The 16,437-nt window shown below is 57.4% G+C and overlaps 1 long non-coding RNA gene across 1 annotated transcript in view; it reads right to left on the reverse strand.

Moving 5' to 3' along the window:
• The window catches only part of LOC132826366 (uncharacterized), an 89,021-nt gene that overhangs the window by 4,626 nt on the left and 67,958 nt on the right, over positions 1–16,437 (reverse strand). The window contains exons 5-6 of the long non-coding RNA XR_009645872.1: positions 5,817–5,850; positions 555–599 (exon numbers count right to left, since the gene is read on the reverse strand). This is a non-coding gene — a long non-coding RNA (uncharacterized LOC132826366). The remainder of the gene's footprint in view (positions 1–554; positions 600–5,816; positions 5,851–16,437) is intronic.

Here is a 16,437-nt window from a genome sequence, read left to right on the forward strand (position 1 = left end):
CCATCCTGACTTGGAAATATATCACCGTTCCTTCAGTGTCACTGGGTCAGAATCCTGGGATTCCCTCCCTCAGGGCATTGTGGGTCACCCTACAGCACATGGACTGCAGCGGGTCAGGAAGGCAGCTCACCCCCACCTTGATTAGATTACTTACAGATTATTGATTAGATTAGATTAGATTACTTACAGTGTGGAAACAGGCCCTTCGGCCCAACAAGTCCACACCGACCCGCCGAAGCGAAACCCACCCATACCCCTACATTTACCCCTTACCTAACACTATGGGCAATTTAGCATGGCCAATTCACCTGACCGCACATCTTTGGACTGTGGGAGGAAACCGGAGCACCCGGAAGAAACCCACGCAGACACGGGGAGAACGTGCAAACTCCACACAGTCAGTCGCCTGAGTTGGGAATTGAACCCGGGTCTCTGGCGCTGTGAGGCAGCAGTGCTAACCACTGTGCCACCGTGCCCGGGGAATAAATACAGAGCCCAGCCAGTAACACCCATGTCCCATGAGTGAATAAAAATAATTCAAGATATAAACTTACTTTATGGTGAATTTTCTGTTCCTTGAAACACCGCAGAATTACTTCCTGTCCCAATAACAGAGTAAGAGAATGGTTATTGAAAAGCAGTCAGGCCTTCACAAGCAGCAGAGGTGACAGAGACTGAGAGGGGGGGGCGGGGGGGGGGACAGCAGCTCACAGCTCAGCGCGTAACTCAACCCCCCTTCCTCACCCAGAGCCCCTGGGTTCAGGTCCCCGCTAACCATCATGAACCAGCCTCCCACTCAGTGCACTGTGTACCCAGGGAGAGGGGAGAATCACAAACCAAACAGAGGGACCCAGCCAGTACTGCACAAGGAGGCAAGGAACCGGAATGTTCTCTCAGAGGGAGAAAACTGATCGGAGGAACAGGCGTCCTCACTGTGAAATAAAGATGGAGATGTCCACAAGGACAGAGGGCAGTCAGGAAGCCCCACTCGGAACTCCACCGTTTTCACCAGGGCAGGGTCGGGTCTGGGTGTATTTCCACATGGACAGATCACTGGGACAGCGTGGGCATGGGGTGGGGGAGTGAGTGGGATAGATGGAGACTGTGCTGTGAGAGAGAGAGAGAGAAGCAGATAAAAGGGTCACTGATGATAAGCCGGGAGGGGGAATAAATGCTGAGTCGGGTGCTCATGGGAAGGTGACGAGTTGAAAACAGACTGGCTGTGTTGGGAGAATCCCTACAGCACAGGACCCCGGGGTGTGGGGCTGGAGGGGAGTGTTCCCTTTCAGAGATTGTTCAACTTAGAAGAGGGAGAGGGGGAGGGGGAGGGGGAGGGGGGAGGGAGAGGGGGAGGGGCAGGGAGAGGGGGAGGGGGAGGGGAAGGGAGGGGGGAGGGAGAGGGAGAGGGGGAGGGAGAGGGGAAGGGAGGGGGGAGGGAGAGGGAGAGGGGGAGGGAGAGGGGGAGGGAGAGGGTGAGGGAGAGGGGGAGGGGGAGAGGGGGAGGGAGAGGGGAGGGGAGGGGGGGGAGGGGGAGGGAGAGGGAGAGGGGGAGGGAGAGGGGGAGGAGGAGGGAGAGGGAGAGGGGGAGGAGGAGGGGGAGGGAGAGGGGGAGGGAGAGGGGGAGGAGGAGGGAGAGGGAGAGGAGGAGGGAGGGAGAGGGAGAGGGAGAGGAGGAGGGAGGGTGAGGGGGAGGGAGGGGGAGGGAGAGAGGGGAGGCGGAGGAGGGAGGGGGAGGGAGAGCGGGAGGAGGAGGGGGAGGGAGGGGGAGAGGGGGAGGGAGAGAGAGAGGGGGAGGGAGAGGGTGAGAGAGGGAGAGGGAGAGGGAGAGGGGGAGGGAGAGAGAGAGGGGGAGGGAGAGGGTGAGAGAGGGAGAGGGAGAGGGGGAGGAGGAGGGGGAGGGAGAGGGAGAGGGGGAGGGAGAGGGTGAGAGAGGGCGAGGGAGAGGGGGAGGAGGAGAGAGAGAGGGGGAGGGAGAGGGGTGAGAGAGGGAGAGGGAGGAGAGGGGGAGGGAGAGGGAGAGGGGGGAGGAGGAGGGGGAGGGAGAGGGGAGGGGGAGGGAGAGGGTGAGGGGGAGGGGCAGGGAGAGGGGGAGGGGCAGGGAGAGGGGAAGGGAGAGGGGGGGAGGGAGAGGGGGGAGGGAGAGGGGGAGGGGAAGGGAGAGGGGGAGGAGGAGGAGGGGGGGAGGTAGAGAGAGGGAGAGGGGAGGAGAGCGGGGGAGGGAGAGGCAGAGTGAGAGGGAGAGAGGGAGGGAGAGGGGAGGGAGAGGGGAGGGAGAGGGGAGAGGGGGGGAGGGGAGGGGTAGAGAGACGGGAGGGAGAGGGAGAGGGGAGGGAGAGGGAGATGTGGAGGGAGAGGGAGAGGGGTCGGGGGAGGGGGAGGTGGAGGGAGACGGGAGAGGGGAGGGAGGGGGGAGGAGGAGTGGGAGATAGAGGGGGAGGGGCAGGGGGTGGGGGAGAGAGAGGGAGGTTGACTGTGAGAGTTAGCTTTAGTGTGTGAATGTGGGAAAGAGAGTGAGAATGAGAGTGAGTGTGAGTAGGAGTGAGTGTGAGAGTGTCTAGGAGGGAGAGTGAGAATGAGTGTGTATGAGGGGGAGATCGTGCCTTACTAACGTAAGTTCTTTGAGGAAGTGACCAAGGTGCTAGATGAAGGAAGGGCTGTTGATGTCATATATATGGACCTTAGTAAGGTGTTTGATAAGGTTCCCCATGGTAAACTAATAGAGAAAGTGAAGTCACATGGTGTGCAGGGTGTTCTAGCAGGTGGATAAAGAACTGGTTGAGCAACAGGAGACAGAGAGTAGTAGTTGAAGGGAGTTTCTCGAAATGGAGAAAGGTGCCCAGTGGTGTCCCACAGGGGTCAGTGCTGGGGTCACTGCTGTTTGTGATATACATAAATGATCTGGAAGGGAGCACTGTTGGTATGATCAGCAAGTTTGCAGATGACATGAAGATTGGTGGAGTAGCAGAAAGCATAAGGGTCTGTCAGAGAATACAGGAGGGTATAGACAGACTGGAGAGTTGGGCGGAGAAGTGGCAGATGGAGTTCAATCCAGACAAATGTGAGGTGATGCATTTAGGCAAGACTAATTCTAGAGCGAATTATACAATGAACGGAAGAGCCTTGGGAAAAGTTGATGGGCAGAGAGATCTGGGAGTGCAGGTCCATTGTACCCTGAAGGTTGCTGCACAGGTGGAGAGAGTGGTCAAGAAGGCATATAGTATGCTGGCCTTCATCGGACGGGGTATTGAGTATAAGAGCTGGCAGGTCATGTTAAAATTGTACAGGACATTGGTTCGGTCACATTTAGAATACTGTGTACAGTTCTGGGCGCCACATTACCAAAAGGATGTGGACGCTTTGGAGAGGGTGCACAGAAGGTTTACAAGGATGTTGCCTGGTATGGAAGGTGCTAGCGATGAAGAGAGGGTGAGTAGGTTAGGTTTATTTTCATTAGAAAAAAGGAGATTGAGGGGGGACCTGACTGAGGTTTACAAAATCATGAAGGATATAGACAGGGTGGGTAGAGACAAGCTTTTCCCCAGGGTGAGGGATTCAATAACGAGAGGTCACACTTTCAAGGTGAGAGGTGGAAAGTTTAAGGGGGATGCATATGGTAAGTACTTCACACAGAGGGTGGGGGGTATTTGGAACACGTTGCCAGCAGAGGTGGTAGAGGCAGGCACGGGAGATTCATTTAAGATGCGTCTGGACAGATGCAGGAGTAGGTGGGGAGCAGAGGGATACAGATGCTTAGGAATTGGGCAACAGGTTTAGACAGTGGATTTGGATCAGCTCAGGCTTGGAGGGACCGAAGGGCCTGTTCCTGGGCTGTACATTTTCCTTGTTCTTCTTTGAGAGACAGAGTGAAAGTGTGAGAGGAGGAGTTAGTATAAGTGTGAAAGTGAGACTGAGTGTGAGTGCGAGAGTGTGTATGAATGTGAGTGTGAGGGAGCGTGACATTGAGACGGAGAGTGAGATTAAGATATATAAAAATGAATTTTTTTATAGATTCCCTACAATGTGGAACAAGTCCACACCAACCCTCCGACCCACAGCCCACCCAGACTCATTCCCCCCACCTTATACTTAGCTCTGTCTAATGCACCTAAATTACACATCCCTGAACACTACGGGCAGTTTAGAACATAGAACATGGAACAATCCAGCGCAGTACAGGCCCTTCGGCCCTCGATACTGTGCCGACCTGTGGAACCAATCTGAAGCCCATCTAACCTACACTATTCCATTCTCATCCATCTGTTTATCCAATGGCCATTTAAATGTCCTTAAAGTTAGCGATGCAAAGCATTCCATACCCTTACTACTCTCTGAGTAAAGAAACTCCCTCTGACATCTGTCCTATATCTATCACCCCTCAATTTAAAGCTATGCCCCCTCGTGCTCACTGTCACCAATCTTGGAAAAAGACTCTCCCTGCCCACCCTATCTAACCCTCTGATTATCTTATATGTCTATATTAAGTCACCTCTCGACCTTCTTCTCTCTAACGAAAACAGCCTCAAGTCCCTCAGCCTTTCCTCGTAAGACCTTCCCTCCATACCAGGCAACATCCTGGTAAATCTCCTCTGCACCCTTTCCAAAGCTTCCACATCCTTCTTATAATGCGGTGACCAGAACTGTACACAATGCTCCAAGTGCGGCCACACCAGACTTTTGTACAGCTGTAGCATAACCTCATGGTTCCGGAACTCGATCCCTCTATTAATAAAAGCTAAAACACTGGATGCCTTCTTAACAACCCGGTCAACCTGGGTGGCAACTTTCAGGGATCTGTGTACCTGGACACTGAGATCTCTCTGCACTTCCATGCTACCAGGAATCGTACCATACGCACAGTAGTCTACATTCCTGTTACTCCGACCAAAGTGAATCACCTCACACTCATCCACATTAAACTCCATTTGCCACCTCTCAGCCCAGCTCTGCAGCTTATCTATGTCTCTCTGTAACCTACAATATCCTTCGTCACTATCCACAACTCCACCGACCTTAGTGTCATCTGCAAATTTACTAACCCATCCATCTACGCCCTCATCCAGGTCATTTATAAAAATGACACACAGCAGTGGACCCAATACCGACCCTTGCGCTATACCGCTGGTAGCTGGACTCCAGGATGAACATTTCCCATCAACCACCACCCTCTGTCTTCTTTCAGCAAGCCAATTACTGATCCAAACTGCTATATCTCCCACAATCCCATTCCTCCACATTTTGTGCATGGCCAATTCACCTGACCTGGACTGTGGGAGGAAACCCACACAGACACGGGGAGAATGTACAAACTCCGCACAATCACCCGAGGTGGGAATCGATCCCGGGTCCCTGGTGCTGTGAGGCAGCAGTGCTAACCACTGAGCCACCGTGCTATGAAAGTGGGAGTGACTGTAAGAGTGAGTGAGAGTACGTGTGAAAGGGAGGGTTAGCGTGAGAGCGGGAATAAGATGGAGCGTGAAAGGGAGTGTGAGAATGAGCATGAGAGTGACTGATGAGACTGAGAATGAGATGGAGTGTGAGTATGAGAGGGAGAGGGAGAGAGAGTGGGAATGTGATAGTGAGAGTGAGTGTGAGAATGAGTGGGAGAGTAAGTGTGAGTGTGAGAGTGAGTGGGAGAGTGAGTGAGAGTGAGAGTGAGTGTGAGGACACAGAGCCCAATGTGAGCACATCCCTGGCCACAGTGTGATCAGACCAAGCCCAGCAGCCTGTGTGTCAACACTCTCTCTTCATTGTCAAATGGTGATAGTGTTAGCAATGGTTTGAACGATGAAAACGGAGTGTTTGTGATGGTTCCTCACCGGAGAGCTCCTCATGTCACATTTTTCAAATATCCTGCAAAAACACAAAATCAGCATTTTTATTTCCTCAGCTCCTTGATTTTATTTAATCCAAATTCAGTCTCAATGTCGCCCCTCCCCCAAGATTCCGCCCCCCTCCCCCGAGATTCCTCCTCGCCCCTCCCCCGAGATTCCTCCTCCCTCCCCTCCCGAGATTCCTCCTCGCCCCTCCCCCGAGATTCCTCCTCCCCCCCTCCTGAGATTCCTCCAACGCCCCCTCCCCTCAGATTCCTCCTCCCCCCCTCCCCTCAGATTCCTCCTACCCCCCCTCCCCCCCCGAGATTCCTCCTACCCCCTCCCCTCAGATTCCTCCTACCCCCCCCCGAGATTCCTCCCCCCACCCCCTCCCCTGCAGTCCTCCTTTTGCCTTTTCCTTAGGGCCATCTCACTCCTCCGTCTATCCTCCCTCGATCCAGCCACCTCTCCCTCTCTCTGTCTCTCCATCTCCCTCTCTCTTTGTCCCTCTCTCTGTCTCTCTCTCTCTCTTTCTCTCATGATCTATCTATCTATCTCTCTATCTGTCTATCATCTCTACATCTCTGTTGCGTTTTCTCTGTCAGTTGTACTCTCTCTATATCTGTCTCTCCCTCTCTCTGTCCGTGTGTATCTGTCTCTCTGTCATTCTCTGTCTCTCCCTCTCTCTTTGTCTCCCTTCCTGCCTCGCTGTCTCTCTCTCTCTCTTTCTCTCTCTGCCTCAATCTTATTATCTGTCTGTCTGTCTATCTATCTATCTTTGAAATATTGTGTGCAATTCTGGTCTCCTTCCTGTCGGAAAGATGTTGTGAAACTTGAAAGGGTTCAGAAAAGATTTACAAGGATGTTGCCAGGGTTGGAGGATCTGAGCTACAGGGAGAGGCTGAACAGGCTGGGGCTGTTTTCCCTGGAGCGTCGCAGGCTGAGGGGTGACCTTATAGAGGTTTACAAAATTATGAGGGGCATGTACAGACAAAGTCTTTTCCCTGGGATCGGGGAGTCCAGAACTAGAGGGCATAGGTTTAGGGTGAGGGGGAAAGATATAAAAGAGACCTAAGGGGCAACTTTTTCACACAGAGGGTGGTACGTGTATGGAATGAACTGCCAGAGGATGTGGTGGAGGCTGGTACAATTACAGCATTTAAAAGGCATCTGGATGGGTATATGAATAGGAAGGGTTTGGAGGGATATGGGCCGGGTGCTGGCAGGTGGGACTAGATTGGGTTGGGATATCTGGTCGGCATGGACGGGTTGGACTGAAGGGTGTTTCCGTGCTGAACGTCTCTGTGACTCTAATCTCTGTCTCTGTCTCTCTCTCTCTCTCTATCTTCCTTCTTTCTATCTATTTCTCTTCGTCTCTGACCCCAGGCTTCGTTCTCTCTCTTGAATATCGTTGTGACTTCTGATTGGCTCAGGGAGGTCACTGAAAACACTGTCGCCTCCAACAGTGGTCTAGTTTTAGGTGATGGGCAGAATGGTCAGGGTCCTCGGTGATTGTGTGCTAACCCTAGGGGAATCAGCTCCTGAGTGTAAGTCCTCTGAGCGTGCTGGGTGTGGAGGTGAACAAGACAGAGTGGGAGAAACCGCAGAGTAACTAACCCCCCATGAGGAAATTACTCTCTCGTGTGTCACTGACTGGGCTCAGTATTTATTCCCCGTCCCGAGTTGCCCCTAGAGAGGGTGGGGGTGAGCTGCCTTCCTGACCCACTGCAGTCCATGTGCTGTAGGGTGACCCACAATGCCCTGAGGAAGGGAATTCCAGGATTCTGACCCAGTGACACTGAAGGAACGGGATATATTTCCAACTCAGGATGGTGAGGGGCTTGGAGGGGAACCTGCTGAATTTCTGCATCATGTAGCTGGTACACACTGCTGTTACTGAGGGGGGGGGGAGGGAGGGGATGGTACACACTGCTGTTACTGGGGGGGGGGAGGGAGGGGATGGTACACACTGCTGTTGCTGAGGGGGGGGGAGGGAGGGGATGGTACACACTGCTGTTACTGACGGTGGGGAGGGAGGGGATGGTACACACTGCTGTAACTGAGTGTCGGTGGGGCGAGGGAGGGGATGGTACACACTGCTGTTACTGAGCGTCGGTGGGGAGAGGGAGGGGTGGTACACACTGCTGTTGCTGAGGGGGGGGGAGGGAGGGGATGGTACACACTGCTGTTACTGGGGGGGGGAGGGAGGGGATGGTACACACTGCTGTTGCTGAGGGGGGGGGAGGGAGGGGATGGTACACACTGCTGTTACTGAGTGTCGGTGGGGGGAGGGAGGGGATGGTACACACTGCTGTTACTGAGTGTGGGTGGGGGGAGGGAGGGATGGTACACACTGCTGTTACTGAGTGTGGGTGGGGGAGGGAGGGGATGGTACACACTGCTGTTACTGAGTGTGGGTGGGGGAGGGAGGGGATGGTACACACTGCTGTTACTGAGGGGGGGGAGGGAGGGGATGGTACACACTGCTGTTACTGAGTGTGGGTGGGGGGAGGGCGGGGATGGTACACACTGCTGTTACTGAGTGTGGGTGGGGGGAGGGAGGGGATGGTACACACTGCTGTTACTGAGTGTCGGTGGGGGGAGGGAGGGGATGGTACACACTGCTGTTACTGAGCGTCGGTGGGGGGGGAGGGGATGGTACACACTGCTGTTACTGAGTGTCGGTAGGGGGAGGGAGGGGATGGTACACACTGCTGTTACTGAGGGGGTGTGGGGGGAGGGAGGGGACGGTACACACTGCTGTTACTGAGTGTCGGTGGGGGGAGGGAGGGGATGGTACACACTGCTGTTACTGAGTGTTGGTGGGGGGAGGGAGCGGATGGTACACACTGCTGTTACTGAGGGGGTGTGGGGGGAGGGAGGGGATGGTACACACTGCTGTTACTGAGGGGGTGTGGGGGGAGGGAGGGGATGGTACACACTGCTGTTACTGAGTGTCGGTGGGGGGAGGGAGGGGATGGTACACACTGCTGTTACTGAGTGTCGGTGGGGGGAGGGAGGGGATGGTACACATTGCTGTTTCTGAGTGTCGGTGGGGGGAGGGAGGGGATGGTACACACTGCTGTTACTGAGTGTCGGGTGGAGGGAGGGGATGGTACACACTGCTGTTACTGCGTGTCGGTGGGGGAGGGAGGGGATGGTACACACTGCTGTTACTGAGTGTCGGGGGGAGGGAGGGGATGGTACACACTGCTGTTACTGAGTGTGGGTGGGGGAGGGAGGGGATGGTACACACTGCTGTTACTGAGTGTCGGTGGGGGGAGGGAGGGGATGGTACACACTGCTGTTACTGAGTGTGGGTGGGGGAGGGAGGGGATGGTACACACTGCTGTTACTGAGTGTGGGTGGGGGGAGGGAGGGGATGGTACACACTGCTGTTACTGAGTGTGGGTGGGGGGAGGGAGGGGATGGTACACACTGCTGTTACTGAGTGTGGGTGGGGGTGAGGGAGGGGATGGTACACACTGTTGTTACTGAGTGTCGGTGGGGGGAGCGAGGGGATGGTACACACTGCTGTTACTGAGTGTCGGTGGGGGGAGCGAGGGGATGGTACACACTGCTGTTACTGAGTGTGGGTGGGGGAGGGAGGGGATGGTACACACTGCTGTTACTGAGTGTCGGGTGGAGGGAGGGGATGGTACACACTGCTGTTACTGAGTGTCGGTGGGGGAGGGAGGGGATGGTACACACTGCTGTTACTGAGTGTGGGTGGGGGGGTGGAGGGGATGGTACACACTGCTGTTACTGAGGGTCAGTGGGGGGGTGGAGGGGATGGTACACACTGCTGTTACTGAGCGTCGGTGGGGGAGGGAGGGGATGGTACACACTGCTGTTACTGAGCGTCGGTAGGGGGAGGGAAGGGATGGTACACACTGCTGTTACTGAGTGTCGGTGGGGGGAGGGAGCGGATGGTACACACTGCTGTTACTGAGCGTCAGTGGGGGGAGGGAGCGGATGGTACACACTGCTGTTACTGAGTGTTGGTGGGGGAGGGAGCGGATGGTACACACTGCTGTTACTGAGCGTCGGTGGGGGGAGGGAGCGGATGGTACACACTGCTGTTACTGAGGGGGGGTGGGGGGAGGGAGCGGATGGTACACACTGCTGTTACTGAGGGGGGGTGGGGGGAGGGAGGGGATGGTACACACTGCTGTTCCTGAGTGTCGGTGGGGGGAGGGAGGGGATGGTACACACTGCTGTTACTGAGGGGGTGTGGGGGGAGGGAGGGGACGGTACACACTGCTGTTACTGAGGGGGTGTGGGGGGAGGGAGGGGATGGTACACACTGCTGTTACTGAGCGTCGGTGGGGGAGGGAGGGGATGGTACACACTGCTGTTACTGAGTGTCGGGTGGAGGGAGGGGATGGTACACACTGCTGTTACTGAGTGTCGGTGGGGGGAGGGAGGGGATGGTACACACTGCTGTTACTGAGTGTCGGGTGGAGGGAGGGGATGGTACACACTGCTGTTACTGAGTGTCGGTGGGGGAGGGAGGGGATGGTACACACTGCTGTTACTGAGTGTCGGTGGGGGAGGGAGGGGATGGTACACACTGCTGTTACTGAGTGTCGGTGGGGGAGGGAGGGGATGGTACACACTGCTGTTACTGAGTGTGGGTGGGGGGGTGGAGGGGATGGTACACACTGCTGTTACTGAGCGTCAGTGGGGGGGTGGAGGGGATGGTACACACTGCTGTTACTGAGCGTCAGTGGGGGGGTGGAGGGGATGGTTCACACTGCTGTTACTGAGTGTCGGTGGGGGAGGGAGGGGACGGTACACACTGCTGTTACTGAGTGTGGGTGGGGGAGGGAGGGAATGGTACACACTGCTGTTACTGAGTGTCGGTGGGGGGAGGGAGGGGATGGTACACACTGCTGTTACTGAGTGTCTGTGGGGGTGGGAGGGGATGGTACACACTGCTGTTACTGAGCGTCGGTGGGGGGAGGGAGCGGATGGTACACACTGCTGTTACTGAGTGTCGGTGGGGGGAGGGAGCGGATGGTACACACTGCTGTTACTGAGGGGGGGTGGGGGGAGGGAGGGGATGGTACACACTGCTGTTACTGAGCGTCGGTGTGGGGGAGGGAGGGGATGGTACACACTGCTGTTACTGAGGGGGGTGGGGGGAGGGAGGGGACGGTACACACTGCTGTTACTGAGCGTCGGTGGGGGAGGGAGGGGATGGTACACACTGCTGTTACTGAGTGTTGGTGGGGGGAGGGAGCGGATGGTACACACTGCTGTTACTGAGGGGGTGTTGGGGGAGGGAGGGGATGGTACACACTGCTGTTACTGAGGGGGTGTGGGGGGAGGGAGGGGATGGTACACACTGCTGTTACTGAGTGTCGGGTGGAGGGAGGGGATGGTACACACTGCTGTTACTGCGTGTCGGTGGGGGAGGGAGGGGATGGTACACACTGCTGTTACTGAGTGTCGGGGGGAGGGAGGGGATGGTACACACTGCTGTTACTGAGTGTGGGTGGGGGAGGGAGGGGATGGTACACACTGCTGTTACTGAGTGTGGGTGGGGGTGAGGGAGGGGATGGTACACACTGTTGTTACTGAGTGTGGGTGGGGGGAGGGAGGGGATGGTACACACTGCTGTTACTGAGTGTGGGTGGGGGGAGGGAGGGGATGGTACACACTGCTGTTACTGAGTGTGGGTGGGGGAGGGAGGGGATGGTACACACTGCTGTTACTGAGTGTGGGTGGGGGAGGGAGGGGATGGTACACACTGCTGTTACTGAGTGTCGGTGGGGGAGGGAGGGGATGGTACACACTGCTGTTACTGAGTGTCGGTGGGGGGAGCGAGGGGATGGTACACATTGCTGTTACTGAGTGTCGGTGGGGGGAGGGAGGGGATGGTACACACTGCTGTTACTGAGTGTCGGGTGGAGGGAGGGGATGGTACACACTGCTGTTACTGAGCGTCGGTGGGGGAGGGAGGGGATGGTACACACTGCTGTTACTGAGCGTCGGTAGGGGGAGGGAAGGGATGGTACACACTGCTGTTACTGAGTGTCGGTGGGGGGAGGGAGGGTATGGTACACACTGCTGTTACTGAGTGTCATCGGGGGACGGAGGGGATGGTACACACTGCTGTTACTGAGTGTCTGTGGGGGGAGGGAGCGGATGGTACACACTGCTGTTACTGAGCGTCAGTGGGGGGAGGGAGCGGATGGTACACACTGCTGTTACTGAGTGTTGGTGGGGGAGGGAGCGGATGGTACACACTGCTGTTACTGAGCGTCGGTGGGGGGAGGGAGCGGATGGTACACACTGCTGTTACTGAGGGGGGGTGGGGGGAGGGAGCGGATGGTACACACTGCTGTTACTGAGGGGGGGTGGGGGGAGGGAGGGGATGGTACACACTGCTGTTCCTGAGTGTCGGTGGGGCGAGGGAGGGGATGGTACACACTGCTGTTACTGAGTGTTGGTGGGGGGAGGGAGCGGATGGTACACACTGCTGTTACTGAGGGGGTGTGGGGGGAGGGAGGGGACGGTACACACTGCTGTTACTGAGTGTTGGTGGGGGAGGGAGCGGATGGTACACACTGCTGTTACTGAGCGTCGGTGGAGGGAGGGAGCGGATGGTACACACTGCTGTTACTGAGGGGGGGTGGGGGGAGGGAGCGGATGGTACACACTGCTGTTACTGAGGGGGGGTGGGGGGAGGGAGGGGATGGTACACACTGCTGTTCCTGAGTGTCGGTGGGGGGAGGGAGGGGATGGTACACACTGCTGTTACTGAGGGGGTGTGGGGGGAGGGAGGGGACGGTACACACTGCTGTTACTGAGGGGGTGTGGGGGGAGGGAGGGGATGGTACACACTGCTGTTACTGAGCGTCGGTGGGGGAGGGAGGGGATGGTACACACTGCTGTTACTGAGTGTCGGGTGGAGGGAGGGGATGGTACACACTGCTGTTACTGAGTGTCGGTGGGGGGAGGGAGGGGATGGTACACACTGCTGTTACTGAGTGTCGGGTGGAGGGAGGGGATGGTACACACTGCTGTTACTGAGTGTCGGTGGGGGAGGGAGGGGATGGTACACACTGCTGTTACTGAGTGTCGGTGGGGGAGGGAGGGGATGGTACACACTGCTGTTACTGAGTGTCGGTGGGGGAGGGAGGGGATGGTACACACTGCTGTTACTGAGTGTGGGTGGGGGGGTGGAGGGGATGGTACACACTGCTGTTACTGAGCGTCAGTGGGGGGGTGGAGGGGATGGTACACACTGCTGTTACTGAGCGTCAGTGGGGGGGTGGAGGGGATGGTTCACACTGCTGTTACTGAGTGTCGGTGGGGGAGGGAGGGGACGGTACACACTGCTGTTACTGAGTGTGGGTGGGGGAGGGAGGGAATGGTACACACTGCTGTTACTGAGTGTCGGTGGGGGGAGGGAGGGGATGGTACACACTGCTGTTACTGAGTGTCTGTGGGGGTGGGAGGGGATGGTACACACTGCTGTTACTGAGCGTCGGTGGGGGGAGGGAGCGGATGGTACACACTGCTGTTACTGAGTGTCGGTGGGGGGAGGGAGCGGATGGTACACACTGCTGTTACTGAGGGGGGGTGGGGGGAGGGAGGGGATGGTACACACTGCTGTTACTGAGCGTCGGTGTGGGGGAGGGAGGGGATGGTACACACTGCTGTTACTGAGGGGGGTGGGGGGAGGGAGGGGACGGTACACACTGCTGTTACTGAGCGTCGGTGGGGGAGGGAGGGGATGGTACACACTGCTGTTACTGAGTGTTGGTGGGGGGAGGGAGCGGATGGTACACACTGCTGTTACTGAGGGGGTGTTGGGGGAGGGAGGGGATGGTACACACTGCTGTTACTGAGGGGGTGTGGGGGGAGGGAGGGGATGGTACACACTGCTGTTACTGAGTGTCGGGTGGAGGGAGGGGATGGTACACACTGCTGTTACTGCGTGTCGGTGGGGGAGGGAGGGGATGGTACACACTGCTGTTACTGAGTGTCGGGGGGAGGGAGGGGATGGTACACACTGCTGTTACTGAGTGTGGGTGGGGGAGGGAGGGGATGGTACACACTGCTGTTACTGAGTGTGGGTGGGGGTGAGGGAGGGGATGGTACACACTGTTGTTACTGAGTGTGGGTGGGGGGAGGGAGGGGATGGTACACACTGCTGTTACTGAGTGTGGGTGGGGGGAGGGAGGGGATGGTACACACTGCTGTTACTGAGTGTGGGTGGGGGAGGGAGGGGATGGTACACACTGCTGTTACTGAGTGTGGGTGGGGGAGGGAGGGGATGGTACACACTGCTGTTACTGAGTGTCGGTGGGGGAGGGAGGGGATGGTACACACTGCTGTTACTGAGTGTCGGTGGGGGGAGCGAGGGGATGGTACACATTGCTGTTACTGAGTGTCGGTGGGGGGAGGGAGGGGATGGTACACACTGCTGTTACTGAGTGTCGGGTGGAGGGAGGGGATGGTACACACTGCTGTTACTGAGCGTCGGTGGGGGAGGGAGGGGATGGTACACACTGCTGTTACTGAGCGTCGGTAGGGGGAGGGAAGGGATGGTACACACTGCTGTTACTGAGTGTCGGTGGGGGGAGGGAGGGTATGGTACACACTGCTGTTACTGAGTGTCATCGGGGGACGGAGGGGATGGTACACACTGCTGTTACTGAGTGTCTGTGGGGGGAGGGAGCGGATGGTACACACTGCTGTTACTGAGCGTCAGTGGGGGGAGGGAGCGGATGGTACACACTGCTGTTACTGAGTGTTGGTGGGGGAGGGAGCGGATGGTACACACTGCTGTTACTGAGCGTCGGTGGGGGGAGGGAGCGGATGGTACACACTGCTGTTACTGAGGGGGGGTGGGGGGAGGGAGCGGATGGTACACACTGCTGTTACTGAGGGGGGGTGGGGGGAGGGAGGGGATGGTACACACTGCTGTTCCTGAGTGTCGGTGGGGGGAGGGAGGGGATGGTACACACTGCTGTTACTGAGTGTTGGTGGGGGGAGGGAGCGGATGGTACACACTGCTGTTACTGAGGGGGTGTGGGGGGAGGGAGGGGACGGTACACACTGCTGTTACTGAGGGGGTGTGGGGGGAGGGAGGGGACGGTACACACTGCTGTTACTGAGGGGGTGTGGGGGAGGGAGGGGATGGTACACACTGCTGTTACTGAGCGTCGGTGGGGGAGGGAGGGGATGGTACACACTGCTGTTACTGAGTGTCTGTGGGGGTGGGAGGGGATGGTACACACTGCTGTTACTGAGCGTCGGTGGGGGGAGGGAGCGGATGGTACACACTGCTGTTACTGAGTGTCGGTGGGGGAGGGAGGGGATGGTACACACTGCTGTTACTGAGTGTCTGTGGGGGTGGGAGGGGATGGTACACACTGCTGTTACTGAGCGTCGGTGGGGGGAGGGAGCGGATGGTACACACTGCTGTTACTGAGTGTCGGGTGGAGGGAGGGGATGGTACACACTGCTGTTACTGAGTGTCGGTGGGGGAGGGAGGGGATGGTACACACTGCTGTTACTGAGTGTCGGTGGGGGAGGGAGGGGATGGTACACACTGCTGTTACTGAGTGTCGGTGGGGGAGGGAGGGGATGGTACACACTGCTGTTACTGAGTGTGGGTGGGGGGGTGGAGGGGATGGTACACACTGCTGTTACTGAGCGTCAGTGGGGGGGTGGAGGGGATGGTACACACTGCTGTTACTGAGCGTCAGTGGGGGGGTGGAGGGGATGGTTCACACTGCTGTTACTGAGTGTCGGTGGGGGAGGGAGGGGACGGTACACACTGCTGTTACTGAGTGTGGGTGGGGGAGGGAGGGAATGGTACACACTGCTGTTACTGAGTGTCGGTGGGGGGAGGGAGGGGATGGTACACACTGCTGTTACTGAGTGTCTGTGGGGGTGGGAGGGGATGGTACACACTGCTGTTACTGAGCGTCGGTGGGGGGAGGGAGCGGATGGTACACACTGCTGTTACTGAGTGTCGGTGGGGGGAGGGAGCGGATGGTACACACTGCTGTTACTGAGGGGGGGTGGGGGGAGGGAGGGGATGGTACACACTGCTGTTACTGAGCGTCGGTGTGGGGGAGGGAGGGGATGGTACACACTGCTGTTACTGAGGGGGGTGGGGGGAGGGAGGGGACGGTACACACTGCTGTTACTGAGCGTCGGTGGGGGAGGGAGGGGATGGTACACACTGCTGTTACTGAGTGTTGGTGGGGGGAGGGAGCGGATGGTACACACTGCTGTTACTGAGGGGGTGTGGGGGGAGGGAGGGGATGGTACACACTGCTGTTACTGAGGGGGTGTGGGGGGAGGGAGGGGATGGTACACACTGCTGTTACTGAGTGTCGGTGGGGGGAGGGAGGGGATGGTACACATTGCTGTTTCTGAGTGTCGGTGGGGGGAGGGAGGGGATGGTACACACTGCTGTTACTGAGTGTCGGGTGGAGGGAGGGGATGGTACACACTGCTGTTACTGCGTGTCGGTGGGGGAGGGAGGGGATGGTACACACTGCTGTTACTGAGTGTCGGGGGGAGGGAGGGGATGGTACACACTGCTGTTACTGAGTGTGGGTGGGGGAGGGAGGGGATGGTACACACTGCTGTTACT

This window comes from Hemiscyllium ocellatum, chromosome 2 (assembly GCF_020745735.1).
Source record: "Hemiscyllium ocellatum isolate sHemOce1 chromosome 2, sHemOce1.pat.X.cur, whole genome shotgun sequence".
In the NCBI taxonomy this organism is placed as follows: domain Eukaryota; kingdom Metazoa; phylum Chordata; class Chondrichthyes; order Orectolobiformes; family Hemiscylliidae; genus Hemiscyllium; species Hemiscyllium ocellatum.